A 14,065-nucleotide genomic window follows, 5' to 3' on the forward strand; every position below is an offset into this window, starting at 1 on the left:
CCCACTCATCTGTTCCTTGGTAATAAATCGCTGACCCTTAGGTAGGCCCCTGGCCACCTCCCTAAATACACTTACCACCACCCCTTGTGGTCAGCTGTAGCCACATGGCCAAGTTCTCAAAAGTGTGGAATGATGTTTCCCTGAGGCATCCCGAAAAGGGAGAAGCCATGCTCCTTTTGTTGCTTCCTTCACCAGCTGGCTGTAACCCAGGCGTGTCAGCTGGAGCCCCAGCCACCACTTTGGGCTAGGAGGATGGGGCCCTCCTTCTAAGGGCTAGAAGGTGGGAACATTGCAAGGAGCAGTAGTCCCTGAGGTCATTACAGAAACTATGATGGTTGAAAACATCTGCAGCTGCATGAAAACAAACAACAACAAAAAAGTATGTATTGAAACTATTATTAATATGGTTTTCTGTCATGTGCAGTCAAAATAAGTCAATTCTTTTATTTGCAAATAAAAATTCCACTCCTATAAAAAAAAAACTTGGGATCCCTAGGTGGCGCAGTGGTTTGGCGCCTGCCTTTGGCCCAGGGCGTGATCCTGGAGACCAGGGATCGAATCCCACAACGGGCTCCCGGTGCATGGAGCCTGCTTCTCCCTCTGCCTGTGTCTCTGCCTCTCTCTCTCTCTCTCTCTCTCTCTCTCTCTGACTATCATAAATTAAAAATAAAATAAAATAAAAATTCCACTCCTATATCAGCCCAATAAATATGTGGAGGGGAAAAAATTTAGGCCAATTAACTAACCTCCTCTGTCTCTGGAAAGCTTGTTTGTAAATAATTAGATTCATGAAATGGGAATATTTTCTCACTTGCCTGGCAGGAATCATTACTCACCCTCGAGGAGAGGTCACAGAGCTTCTATAATAAGAACCATTTAAATTATTTCTTTTTGGTTTGTTAGTGCTCTCATCCTTGGATTCCTCTTATGCTTCAATCTAACAGCAAACTTGGGCCTCGGGCTTTGGCTGACCCGGGTACTCTCTGTTTCTCGTTCATCGTCGTTGGGTAATATTTTGATTTCTAAAGTGTCAAGAATTTGATCCTACAAAAAATACAATCTAACTAAAGTTAGAACTAGTGTCTATCTGTGTGTCCTGCCTGACAAAGGGGACGGGAGGGCAGCCACTTCCTCCCCAACAATCTTTCCTTCTCTCAGGCCTCTTGTCCCATCACAAAAGATTCCCAGGGTCCCTGCCTTCAGCCCCTGGCATCCCTGCCACCCCGGGGAGGAGCTCACAGGCTTTCCCTACTGAACAGACAGGGATATCAGGTCCCACTGCACAGGAACCAGGACTGTCCTCAAGGAGGATCTGAGGAAGCCCAGGGCCACTGGGCACTTCCATGGCCTTCCTCAAAGGCAATGGAATGAGCCACCTACCCAGGGGGGCCAGCTACCCGGGCGGGGCATCACCTACTCAGGAGGGACCACCAACCTAGGAGGGACAACCTACCCCGGGGGGGACCACCTACCCAGGAGGAACTACCTACCCAGGAGGGCATCACCTACCCAGGAGGGACCACCTACTTGGGGGACCACCTATCCAAGAGGAACCACCTACCCAGGAGGGCATCACCTACCCAGAAGGGACCACCTACCCGGGGGGACCACCTACTCAGGAGGAACCACCTACCCAGAAGGAACCACCTACCCAGAAGGACCACCTACTCAGGAGGACCAAAATATTTTTGGCAATAATAGAGATATATACAGGTGGGAATTTTTATTCCCCAGAATTCCAGGAAACTCCCCAGAAGAGAAAGCTCCCATGGGCACAAGACTGCCCCTGCCAGGCACCTGCAGCAGTGAGGGCCTCTGCTGAACACCCATGGGAATGGAGGGAGGGAGGTGAGGCAGCACGGGGGGTATGGAGACACAGAGGGGAGACTGTGGAGCCAAACTTGTGGAAATCCTTGCACAGGACGCACGCAACTCCCCACCAAGCACATCTGCGTGTGTCCTGCCCAATCAGGACAGGAAAGCGAAGGGCTGTTTCCCCGGTGGCCTTGAGCAGTGTCCTGGGTGAGACGAGGCTCTGTCAGGGCAGAAGTCAGCATAGGCAAGGCCCACACCCAAAAACCTGGTCACACGCAGCACTGGGGGCCAGGGGTAGCCCCAGGTTCTGTTCCAACTTCTGCAACAGGTAATCGGAGAGCTATGTGGGGGAGAGGGCTGGGCCCGGGGGTCTACATGTCTGTTTGGATCCCAGACATTTCTCCTGGCAATTGTGCTCCTGGCTCAGACACACATGTGGTGTCTCCGGCCCTCCCCGGGGATTGCAAAGCCCCCTAACACCTTTTCCTTCAGAAAGCTCACTGGAGCCCCTGATGCTTGGGGAACGTGGCCTGCAGGAGGCTGCGTCTTTTAAGCAAAGCCCTGCCCGTTCCTTCAGGAATTCCGGGCCAAACCTTTCTGCAGCCGGATATCACGTATATTTGAGAGTATCGGGACGCCTGGGTGGCTGAGCTGTTGGGCATCTGCCTTGGGCTCAGGGCGTGATCCTGGGGTCCCTGGATCGAGTCCCGCATCCAGCTCCCCGCAGAAGCCTGCTTCTCCCTCTGTGTCTGAGCCTGTGTCTCTGCCTCCCTCTCTCTCTCTGTCTCTCTCATGAATAAATAAATAAAATCTTCAAAAATAAATAAATTTTAAAGCATCAACAGATTCTACTCTTGCAAGATTCAGGGCAGATATTTCTTAAAACCCCCTTCCAACCTAACTCTGCTGAATGGACCCACTGCGTTTTCAGAGTATTCTTTCCGCAGCCAACCAACGTGCTGTGTCGGCGGCCAGTTAGGGTACTCGGCTCTGAAGGACAGCCCCAACGCGGCCCAGCCCCAACACTTACTAACAGATGGCTCTTTGGGGATCAAAAGACAACCCTGTAAAAGTAAAAGAGTACATAGAGGTTGTTTGAATGGATCAATGCTCATATAAACTCTCGCCTGAAATCTGTGGACACCAGGGTTGAAATCCTGTCCTGGCTTCACTTTATGAAGACAAGCCTCCCTGCGTAAATGATTGCTACGCTCCGTGACCACTCGGGATGCTGCCAATAAAATTTGTATATGTTCATCTTCACATATTTTTAAATTCTGCACCTTCCAACTTCTCTGATACAACCACGGAGTTTCAGCCAGATATCCGATTCGTACAAGACCCAAAGGAAAATGAAATCGAGTGGAGAAATGGGAGTAGGTCCACCGCTTGGGAGTGGCCCTGTGACCGACACTGTCTCTGTGCCATGGTTCAAAGCCACCGGCTTGGTCGATAAACTGCATGGCCTGCCCTCCCCTTCAATCTCCACCCTGGCTGAAAATTAGGATTCTAACAGTGAACTCTGAGAACACACTGCTGCTCACCTGCGGGGAGGTAGAGTGGGGGAGGAATAAGCAGGTGATGAGGATGAAGAGTGCACGTGCTGCAAGGAGCCACAGGTGTCTTAGGGAAGGGTTGAATCACCTGAAGCTAGTAACGCTGCTAGCGAGTTAACAGTAATGCTGTTAACTCATTGGAATTAAGATAAAAAGTTTGTTTTTTTTTTAAGATTTTATTTATTCATGAGAGACACAGAGAGAGAGGCAGAGACATAGGCAAAGGGAGAAGCAGGCTCCATGCAGGGAGCCCAGTATGGGACTTGACCCCAGGACCCCGGGATTATGACCTGAGCCAAAGGCAGACACTCAACCACTGAGCCACCCAAGCGCCCCTAAAAAGTTTTTTAAAATGATTGTGAGGGATCCCTGGGTGGCGCAGCGGTTTAGCGCCTGCCTTTGGCCCAGGGCGTTATCCTGGAGACCCGGGATCGAATCCCACGTCGGGCTCCCAGTGCATGGAGCCTGCTTCTCCTCTGCCTGTGTCTCTGCCTCTCTCTCTCTCTCTCTCTCTGGGACTATCGTAAATAAATAAATAAAAATTTAAAATGATTGCGATTCTAGGGGCATCTGAGTGGCTCAGTGGGCTAAGCATCTGCCTTGGTCTCAGGTCAGGATCCTGGGATCAAACCCCAAGTCGGGCTCCCTGCTCATCAGGGAATCGGCTTCTCCCTCTCCCTCTGACAAATCTTTAAAAAAAAATTTTTTTTTTATGATTATGGTTCTAGAGAACAGGGACTATGTACTCTACACCTCTCCAGATGCCATGGGAATTTGTACATCATGAACAAACACTAAATATGTTTTAATAAACGAGTGATTCCAGAAAGAGCCCCACGGGTGGTTATAGTTTTCACCTAAGGAAAAAAGAAAGCTGCAACATGCCTGTGGCCCAGTCAGTACCAAAAGCAAATCGTGGCAGAAGCCAAGTCACTGCTCAGGCTGACGATATGTGTACACACCGAGGCTGAAGCCCAGCTGGGGGCAAAACGTACCCCAGGATGTGCATGAAAAGTCAAGAGACAACTTTTTAACTGGTTCTATTTACATGTAGGAGCTGCTCACAGAGGCAGCAGCTTTATTTCCTTTAAAAGTCAAACTAAGGGGGCACCTCGGTGGCTCAGCAGTTGAGCATCTACCTTTGGCTCAGGTCATAATCCCAGGGTCCTGGGATGGAGCCTGCTTCTCCCTCTGCCTATGTCTCTGCCTCCCTCTGTGTCTCTCATGAATAAATAAATCTTTTTAAAAATGATTTTTAAAAAAGTCAAACTAAGCCCCGAGTTTCCAACACGACCAACATCCAGACTGCTTCCTTTCCCTTGGCCGGGCAGCTCAGAAGCCCACCCAACGGAGGGTGCCAGCCAGTGTCTGCCAGCCTGTGCTGCTGGGCTGGCCCTGGACCCCCCCACAGGGGCCTCCCATGCACCTCGCACCACTGCGGAGCTGGAGACCCACTTCCCAGGCCCACCCCACCGCTCCTCTACTTGTGCTCAGGGACTCGCCCACCTCATTCCAGAAATGTGTGAGATCAGACACCCCAAGGGACAAACTTTGCCAGCGGCGGGGGCAGTGGGGGGGCACAGAAGCAGTGGATAAACGCTTCATCCTCACCTGCCGGGGTGCGGGTGATTCTAAGACATGGCCAAATAGATTCCTGGGAACACCTGGAATTCTGACCCAACCATGCAGTCAACAGCGAGTGCTTACAGGGTTTGGGGTCCCCACGAGTACCCTTGGTTTTGACAGTTCACTGGAAGGACTCACTAAAATCTGTTATGTTCCCACCATGGCTTCACTAGAGCGAACAGACACAGCCTGACAGCAGCCACAGGAGGCCCAGGCAGGTGCAGAGCACGCGGGGGGGCGGGGGGGGCATCCTTTCCCCGGGGGCCATCCCCTCTCTCCTGGGGTGGGGGGGGTCCTCTCTTGGGCATGGGGGGTGGGGAGAGGGAGTCCTCTCCCAAGGGAGCCATGATGAGGAAGCACGGCTAGCTGAGGTCAAAGCACAGCTGACATCCCACAAACAACCCCCACCCAGGGTGGGAAATGTGGGACATTCTTCAGGAGGTTCCAGTTGTCTTAATGCCTTGCTAGAGGGAAAAACAATCTAACTTGACGATGGCAAAGCCTCCAGGATCTTGTAGGTCCTCCTTAGCATATGAAAATCATTTTGAAATCTCTATTTATGCTTGCTTCCCCCAACCCTTGGGTATATAATGAGCCACCCTTATGGGGCAGCCACTCTTCGGCCCACGGTCCTGTCCCTCTGCTTTAATAAAACCACTATTTTGCACCAAAGATGACTCAAGAATTCTTTCTTGGTCGCGGGCTCCGGACCTCACCTATATTCCAGAATTCATCAGGTGTGGACGGCGCTCACCCCTCCCGGCACCCACATGTGGCAGTTGCAGGGTACTGCCAACCCCAGCCGCCCCAAATCCTTGCGCTCAGGGATGCATCCTCAGGGTCCAGCCCCTCTGGAGGTCAAGCTCATGCCATGTGACCCAAGGCCCCCACCCCAAATCCCGCTGTCAGCAGAGACCATCTGGTGTGGCCCCAGGCCCCGGGGGCACAAGGACAGTCCACCCGGCGGGACATTCAGGTGGCTCAGAGACCAGGGCAGAGGCGGGACCTCTCTCTGTGGGGTCAATCCTCTGCAGTGCGAAAGCTCCCCAGGAACTGATACAGGCCCCTAGGCGCTTGGGGCGGGAGGTGCAACTGGGCACCAGCCCCGAACCTGGGGACACCTGAGCAGTGCAGGCAGGAAGAGCCCAGGACGGCTGCTCTCATTTATTATTCAGGTATAAAGTGTACTGGCTCCACTTAAGAAAATGTGTCTTCCAGCACATAATTGTTTCTCTTCTCCTCTGTGTTAGCAGCAGACTCGTGGAGCAATCACACCCCGGGGCATCTCCATGCCCAAGTTGCTCGTCCCTCTGGTGCTCCTCTGAGGGGACGCAGCACCGGTAATAACGGGCAGCATTAAGAACCGAAGGAGGAGATCCCCGGGTGGCTCAGCGGTTTAGTGCTGCCTTCAGCTCAGAGCCTGATCCTGGAGACCTGGGATCGGGTCCCACATCCGGCTCCCTGCATGGAGCCTGCTTCTCCCCCTGCCTGTGTCTCTCCCTCTCTCTCCCTCTCTCATGAATAAATAAATGGAATCTTACCAGAGCATTGAAGCAAAGTCACCTCCATCTGGGGAGGGATTCGCTTTCTGTGGCGGCCCCCCCGCCAGGTGACAGGTCAGGACACAGCACCATGCCTGTCCTTCCTGCAAGCTCTGCGTCCTGGGAGGCCACCAGTACTTTGCATTTTGTTTCTGGGGAATTCTGGCCTTAGGTGAGGGCATCCACGGCTGCATCGTGGGCCGTGCAATAATCACACAGGACCCTACACTGAGGCTCAATGATTGGCTTTCACTGTGTTGAAATTCTGGGGCACCTGGGTGGCTCAGCGGTTGAGCATCTGCCTTAGGCTTAAGTAATGATCCTGGGGTCCCGGGATCGAGTCCCACATTGGGCTCCCTACAGGGAGCCTGCTTCTCCCTCTGCCTGTGTCTCTGCCTCTCTCTGTGTGTTTCTCATGAATAAATAAAATCTTTTAAAAAAAGAAATTCTGAATAATTTCCATACAAGGGGCCCGTGACCGGTCACCAGTTGCCCAGGGGCCTGGCCAAAGGCACTGGTGTTGACTGTGTGCAGACAAGGCTGCGCCTGTAGGGGTGGACCCAGGGGATCCCCTGGAGGAGCAGAAGTGTGGAGAGGCAGCCCCAACACTGGTGCCCGGGGGCCGTAGAGAAGGGACAGAGGCTGCGACGCGGCCTGCACGGAGCCTCCCGTCCGCTGGCTTCAGAGAGGCCAGGACCTAAGGTCTGCACCCTCCAGAGACCAGAGGAGGAGGAAGAAGCAAGCGAGTGTGCCCCAAACCTACACACCCGACCCCAGAGTCAGACACGCGCACCTCCTGCGCCTCCCAGCCCTGCAGCCCAGGAGCTCGGGCTGCGTTCCTAACAGCTGTAGCCACAGAGCCTCTGCACCCCAGACACTGCACCAAGGCCCTCCGTGATCCCCACCCCCACGCGGTGTGCCTCTGGGCCCCCCCGCCCCCATTCACAGGACTGGGTAATGTGGCAAGGCCCATCCCGCTGCAGCCTCAGGCCCTCAGGGAATACGTGGTCACCGTCACCCAAGGAACCCAAAGGGCACTTGTGGTGGGTACTCACTACGAGCGTTCATGGATCCTGTGGGTCGAACTGCCTTCCCTAACACTCCTCGGATGAAGCCCAAACCCCCAGCACCTCTGAACGTGACCGTATTTGGAAACGAGGCCACTGCAGATGTGACCAGTTAGGTGAAGATGGAGTTACACTGGAGGAGGTGGCCCTAATCCAGGGTGACTGGTGTCCTCACAGGGGAGTGCAGATGCCGACAGGTGCAGGTGAGTGCCGTCAGGGAACGGGGCTTCTGCAGCCACGAGCCCAGGGACCACTGAGACCACACCATCCTTCCCTGGCGCCCACAGGCCAGCCGGCCCGGTCACATCTGGATCTGGGACTTCTGGCCCCAGACTGAGAGACCAAGCATTTCCCGTGACTCCGCCCCACGTGGCTTGCTTTGTCCCTACAGTCCCAGAAAACCAAGCCCAGGGCTGTGGCGATCTTCCAGGAAGAGTCACAGGGTGGCCCCCATCGTACCCATCTTAACAGGACTCGAGGAAGGGGTTCCCCAGGACCGTGCTGCGCGCCAGGAGCAGAGGGGGGCCAGAGGTCGGCACCCCGTTTTCTCTGAGGCCCTGTCACCGGCTCTTGAGGCCATGGTCAGGAATCCAAATTCTTTCTGGGGAAAGCGTGTTATAGAGTAGAAACGCCTCAACTGTTTGATTTAAACAAAGCAACAGAGGCCTTACAGCAGACTTGGGACTGGCACAGTCAACGTCTGAGTTTTGAGTGATGACGCATAGAGACTGGACCAACCCTCCTCCCCCCCCTTTTTCCAACGTTTCATCTCTCCAGTTCAGAGCACACACGTAGGAGCCGTCAAGAGCCAGACTGGATGTGACAACAGAGCCACCAGCCAGGAAGCCAGGCCACAGTCCGCAGCCCTCGACCCCAAACGGCCGGACTTGGTCAGTAACTGGCGGCTGCCCTGGCTCTTCCCCAACCTGTCCCCTTCCCCCAGAGCCACGCACACTCCCTGGACCCACCCACCCCATAGGGACCTGCTTCCAGTTGGCACCCCGTGTCCCTGTGCCCACAGCCCCCATCAGGGCACACCTGAGCCCTCCTAACCGGGGGGCCGTCCCAGCCCTGGGCCTGCCTCCGCGTCCCCCCCGCCCCGGGCACCTGCGATGACCGCTGACACCCTCTGAATAAAACAGCCGTGACTGTTCTCATACAGTTCTTCCTTGGTTTCCACCCCACAAAGCTCTGCCTTCTTTACCACAAATGATTTCTCCCAGAATTAAAAGGAGAGCAGTTTTCATTTTAAATTTTCCTCCACGTTCTCCAGATGCTGCCATAAATAAATAAATTTTCCTCCTTAAGAATATTCCCCAAATATTCGACAACTTAATGTAGAGAAAACCAGGGTTCTCACTCAGGGACCAAATATGACTCAGCACAGCATCACGTCATCCTTATCCTGCTCATGAAAGGGGGTTGTTTTCAGCAAAAAATAGAAATTAGACGTCACGGCGATTACCACCTGGCTGATACCATAGGAATCGCTGGCACCTCTAAATCCTGTCCCTTTGGGGCATTTTGTGTGTATTTGAAACAGAATTCCAACACTTCTTCTTTCTCACTCAACCATCCGCCAAGGGCAGGAACACAGCCAGCTCCCCCTCTGAAGGCAGCTGTCCCAGGGGGACCCCAGGGAGACAGGTCTCCCAAACGGTGGCCCCTGGAGCGGGGGTCAGCAGCCATCCCTGGCCTGGCACGAGGTGACAGACACGAAGGACTGGTGCCCCTCTACGGTGCTCCCGTGCAGGAGGACACGGTGCTTCTCAGCCCAAAGCTCTTGAGCACTTGAGTGTAGAGACACAAGGCTCCATAAACCTGTCTGGCCCTGGCACTACCCCTACCCCTACCCCTGCTGTACCCAGCACACTCGGGTCCCACCACAGCTCGCCAGGAGCAGGGCTGGTTCCCGTGCACCCCAGCAAACCTCGCACCCACGCACCCTGGGTCACAGCACAAGTCCTCAAGGGGACACAGTCTTCGGGAGGGCCGGGGGCGGCGAACAAGCTGGTGTAACGCTCTGTATTTTGTCATCCCACAAACCATTTCATCCCTGATACGGGGGTGAGAACACCCGGCCCATTTCCTGACCACATAGGCCGCGAGCATTGTCCCTGGGTAGGGACTGAGCACACAGAATTCCAGTACTCACAGCCCCAGGCTTTCCAGAGCAATCCATCACAAAGGCCGAGTTTAGGATTTAAGAAGAGAACTAGAAGCTCAAAAATGTGTATCTTTTAGTGTGAATGTATCGATGATTTCTATTTACTTTTTATTTATTTTTTATTTTGTTTTTAGGAAAAGCAAAAAATAAAACCCTGAAAAACTGTCCTAGGCTGTGGCAGTTAAGCCTTATCAAGACTGTTATTCCATATCACGTAGCTCACTTCCTCAGGTGTCACTGTGAGATCGGGCTCCTGCTCATACGGCGTCACGGACAGAGAGACTCCTCAGGGCACTGGCGCTGCAAACTCATCCCACACATCCCCGCGCTTGGTTTGGTGGCCGCACCTCAGCGCACACTCCCGCCTGGAAACAACGCTGTTGATAAAGTCTCTGGGCAGGTGCTGTTGGCTCTTTAAAAGCTGCTCAATTGTCGAAATAAGCCAATCGGAGAAAGACAAATACCAGGTGATTTCACGTGTGGAATTAAAGAAACAAATGGGGGGGGGCAAGCCGGGATCCCTGGGTGGCTCAGCGGTTTGGTGCCTGCCTTCGGCCCAGGGCATGGTCCTGCGGTCCTGGGGTCAAGTTCCACATCGGGCTCCCTGCATGGATGGAGCTTGCTTCTCCCTCTGCCTCTCTCTCTCTCTCATGAATAAATAAAAATAAAAATCTTAAAAAAAAAAAAAAAGACAAGCCAAGAAATGGGTCGCAAGGTGGGGGGGAGGTGAGAGCAGGGATTACAGAGCACACTCATCACGATAAGCATTGAGTACTGTGCAGAGTTGTTGAATCACTATATTGTACACCTGAAACTAATACAACCCTGTATGTTAACTACACGGGAATTAAAATTAAGACTTAATTAAAAAGGGGCTCCTGACTGGCTCAGTCTGAAGAGTGTGCAATGCCTGTTCTCGTGGTTGTGAGTTCAAGCCCTACTTTGGGTGTAGAAAAAATATAAAAAAATAATAAAACAATTTTTTGAGATTTTATTTATTCATGAGAGACAAAGAGAGGCAGAGACATAGGCAGAGGAAGAAACCGGCTCCCTGCGGGGAGTCCGATGAGGGACTTGATCCCAGGACCCCCGGATCACGACCTGAGCCAAAGGCAGATCCTCAACTGCTGAGCCACAAGCATCCCACAAAATGATAAAATCTTAAAAAAAAAAAAAAAAAAACCTTAATTTAAAAAAGTTACTCAACAGTCAGCCAGGACATGAGCTGCGTTTTTCTAGAAAGTTTATAATGCTGCTCATCTCCACCATTAGGAGCCATTTAAGTCATGTGTCCTACCGCAATACCATCCTCAACTCTCGGAGACCTGCAATTCTATCATGCAATTATGTTTCGATTACCTATAAAGTTTAATTTACTATGGACATAAGACCTAATGCATAAACGTCAAAATGTACTAATTCAGCTCAAGAAGACAACCACACAATCCAAAACCCAAGTTCATAAACTAGCCCAACTGAGACGAGACCCGTCAACGGAATATCACCAGTCACCTGCACCTTTCTAGCTTATTTCTCTAGCTAGCTTATTTTTTTTTTTAATATTTTATTTATTTATTCATGAGAGACACAGAGAGAGAGGCAGAGACACGGGCAGAAGGAGAAGCAGGTTCCCTGCAGGGAGCCCGATGCAGGACTCGATCCTGGACCCCGGGATCACGCCCTGAGCCAAAGGCAGATGCTCCACCACTGAGCCACCCAGGCATCCCACATCTCTTCTTTCCACCAAACTCCTCTTCTGGGAGCAGGAACCAGAGACCCCTCTGGCCAGGTCACCGTCAGCTCACCAGGTAAGGGGGAGGGTAGATGGAGACAGAAGTGACCTGGTGTCAATGGGACCAAGAGCCTGGGGCTGTGAACTCAGGATTTCAGGCGACCTGTTCTCTGCTCCATCCCCCCAGCAACACTGCACTAGTAACACAGAGCACCCCTCCTGAAACACTTCATCATCAGGGCGCAGGCACAGCTGCCAAGCACAAAGCAGAAGCAGGAAAAAAAGATTATATTTGAGACCAAAGTACACCTGGTGGTAAACTATTCAGCATTTATCTGCTGTAAGTGCTAATGTAGCCAAGGGTAAATTAAGTGGAGCTCTGATCAATTATTACAGCTGATCTGACCCCTTAATATTGAAAACATAGCCAGGGCCTATCATTTAGGTTTTTGACATCATAAACCCTTAGGTTTCTAATTATTAACTTTTTAACAATTTAAAATTATATTCCTTTTTATCAATTAAAAATTCTGAAACTTTTGGTAGCAAATCCTACTAAAGTAATATATATTTGTGCCCACGCACACATAATTAGAAGTCTTCCATAGAAGCCCAAGCTAAAAACCAAAAGGTAAACACCTGAGAAATCAACCAGGGGATAAAGAGCTTACTTTTGAGATGTAACACAGGGTAGAAAGAACTGGCATTTCAACATGAGAAAACTCCTTCCATGATACCAATATCAAGCTATAGTTTCTTCTCTCCTTTTTAAAAAGATTTATTTCCCTCTGACCATGTGAAATTGATGTAATTGCCAATTAGAGACCCCCACAATTATTTTGCCAATCAATTTATATTTCTACTTAACAAGCCTGACAGCAACTTTTAAAAGAAACATCATGAAATATTCTTCAATTAAGTTAAGAATTATTTAACAGATAAATATTCTTAATGGGGCTCTCTTGTGGTTTTAAATAAGCTGTGCACTTGATTAACCTCACAAGCTTGTTTGGCACAACCGTAATTTTTACAAATGAGATAGAATGGAGGGATCATAAAGAACGAATTAATCACAGAATGATCGGTACTTCAGTCACATGAGAGCTCTTTGTTCATATTAGTTAAGTTGGAGAATGAACTGGCTATTGCTACCATAAAATACACCCAGACCTTCCAGATTTCTGCAGGGCAGTTTCTTCCACTGGCTTCTTGGTGACGGCGCTGACAATGACTGCCGTGGAGGGGAGCCTGCACCCCGAGACCTGCTACAGCATCACACGTCCACCTTCTTGCTACACAGAACACCTACCAAAGCTACGTTTTAGACTGAGATTTTATTAGAAGTCTTGAGGTAATGATAGTGTCCCAGACACTCAAAAACCAGCTTTCATATAAAGTTACCCAAACACATAATGCTTCTCAGTAGAGAGTACACACAGCCTGGGAAAACCAGGGAGGGAGTGTCTGTGTGAACAGGAATCCAGTTCAGTATTTACTGTGCACTTACCATGTGCTAGGCAGTGGAAGGTTCCGGGGGCACAAAGGTCAGTCCCCCGATTTCAAGAACCTCAGTCTGGGCAGGGAGGTAGGGCATCTCTGGTGCATGGACAAGGAGAAGCTGGCTTGATAGGAGAGGTCAAAGGCAGCTTCGTCCAGAAGGGATGCTAGGGCCCTCCTGAGAAAGGGAACCCTTCTGGGAGCCAGTGGTTCCAGGACGCTGGCACCATCAGTGGCACCGAATCTCAGTGCATTCAACTAAAGCTCATCTGCAGAACATGCATGACCCAAACCAAAGACATCCTCGTGTTGGTTGTAAAAGGATGGCTCGCAGCACAGAGCTGGGTGGGAAGACAGCTGCTGACAGGCGGCACAGGGAGGCTTTTAGGTGGATAATAAAAGTGATTCAATTACATCAACAATGTGATCTTAAAAGGCCAGGTAATGTTTAGATCCTACGACTCCATACAGAGGGCTTTTTAAGAAATATTTTCGTACTGAAAGTTCTAAAGGCCATTTAGCACAGGAACCTAAAATTCTTTTCTCCCGCCAAAACTATTTTTTAATGCAGTTGTGATGAGTAGGGTTCTCAGGACACAATAATTGCTTTATAACAGAGTAACAATGGCTGAAATTTACTGAATACTTACTATGGGCCCATTGTGGCTCTAAGTGCTCCAACAACTCTTTTTATCTTACTTGCCTTGTGAAATACAACAAAGTCAATGCACATGACCAAACATACATTGGCAAAGCATTATGAACAAAAATGAAAATAACTCAACATCAAATGTCCTTTATGATAGCTTCCTAGAACACATTCCTCACCAAGGGGTTTGGATTAGACGGGGAATATTTGATAGCTCCCCGTGGCCATTTCCAATCTCTTTTTATTCCAGTATCTTATGGGAATCATTCGAGAGACCCATGCCACCGGGTCTGACTGCCCCGCCCCCACCTGGCTGGGGTTATCCTTGCACTTCTACTAGGATGGTTATGAAAGCACTTTAGAACAGATGGAGCAATGACTTCTCTGCTTCCTAGCTGGGCTCATGGGCATGTAC

This window comes from Canis lupus, chromosome 15 (assembly GCF_048164855.1).
Source record: "Canis lupus baileyi chromosome 15, mCanLup2.hap1, whole genome shotgun sequence".
Classification (NCBI taxonomy): Eukaryota; Metazoa; Chordata; class Mammalia; order Carnivora; family Canidae; genus Canis; species Canis lupus.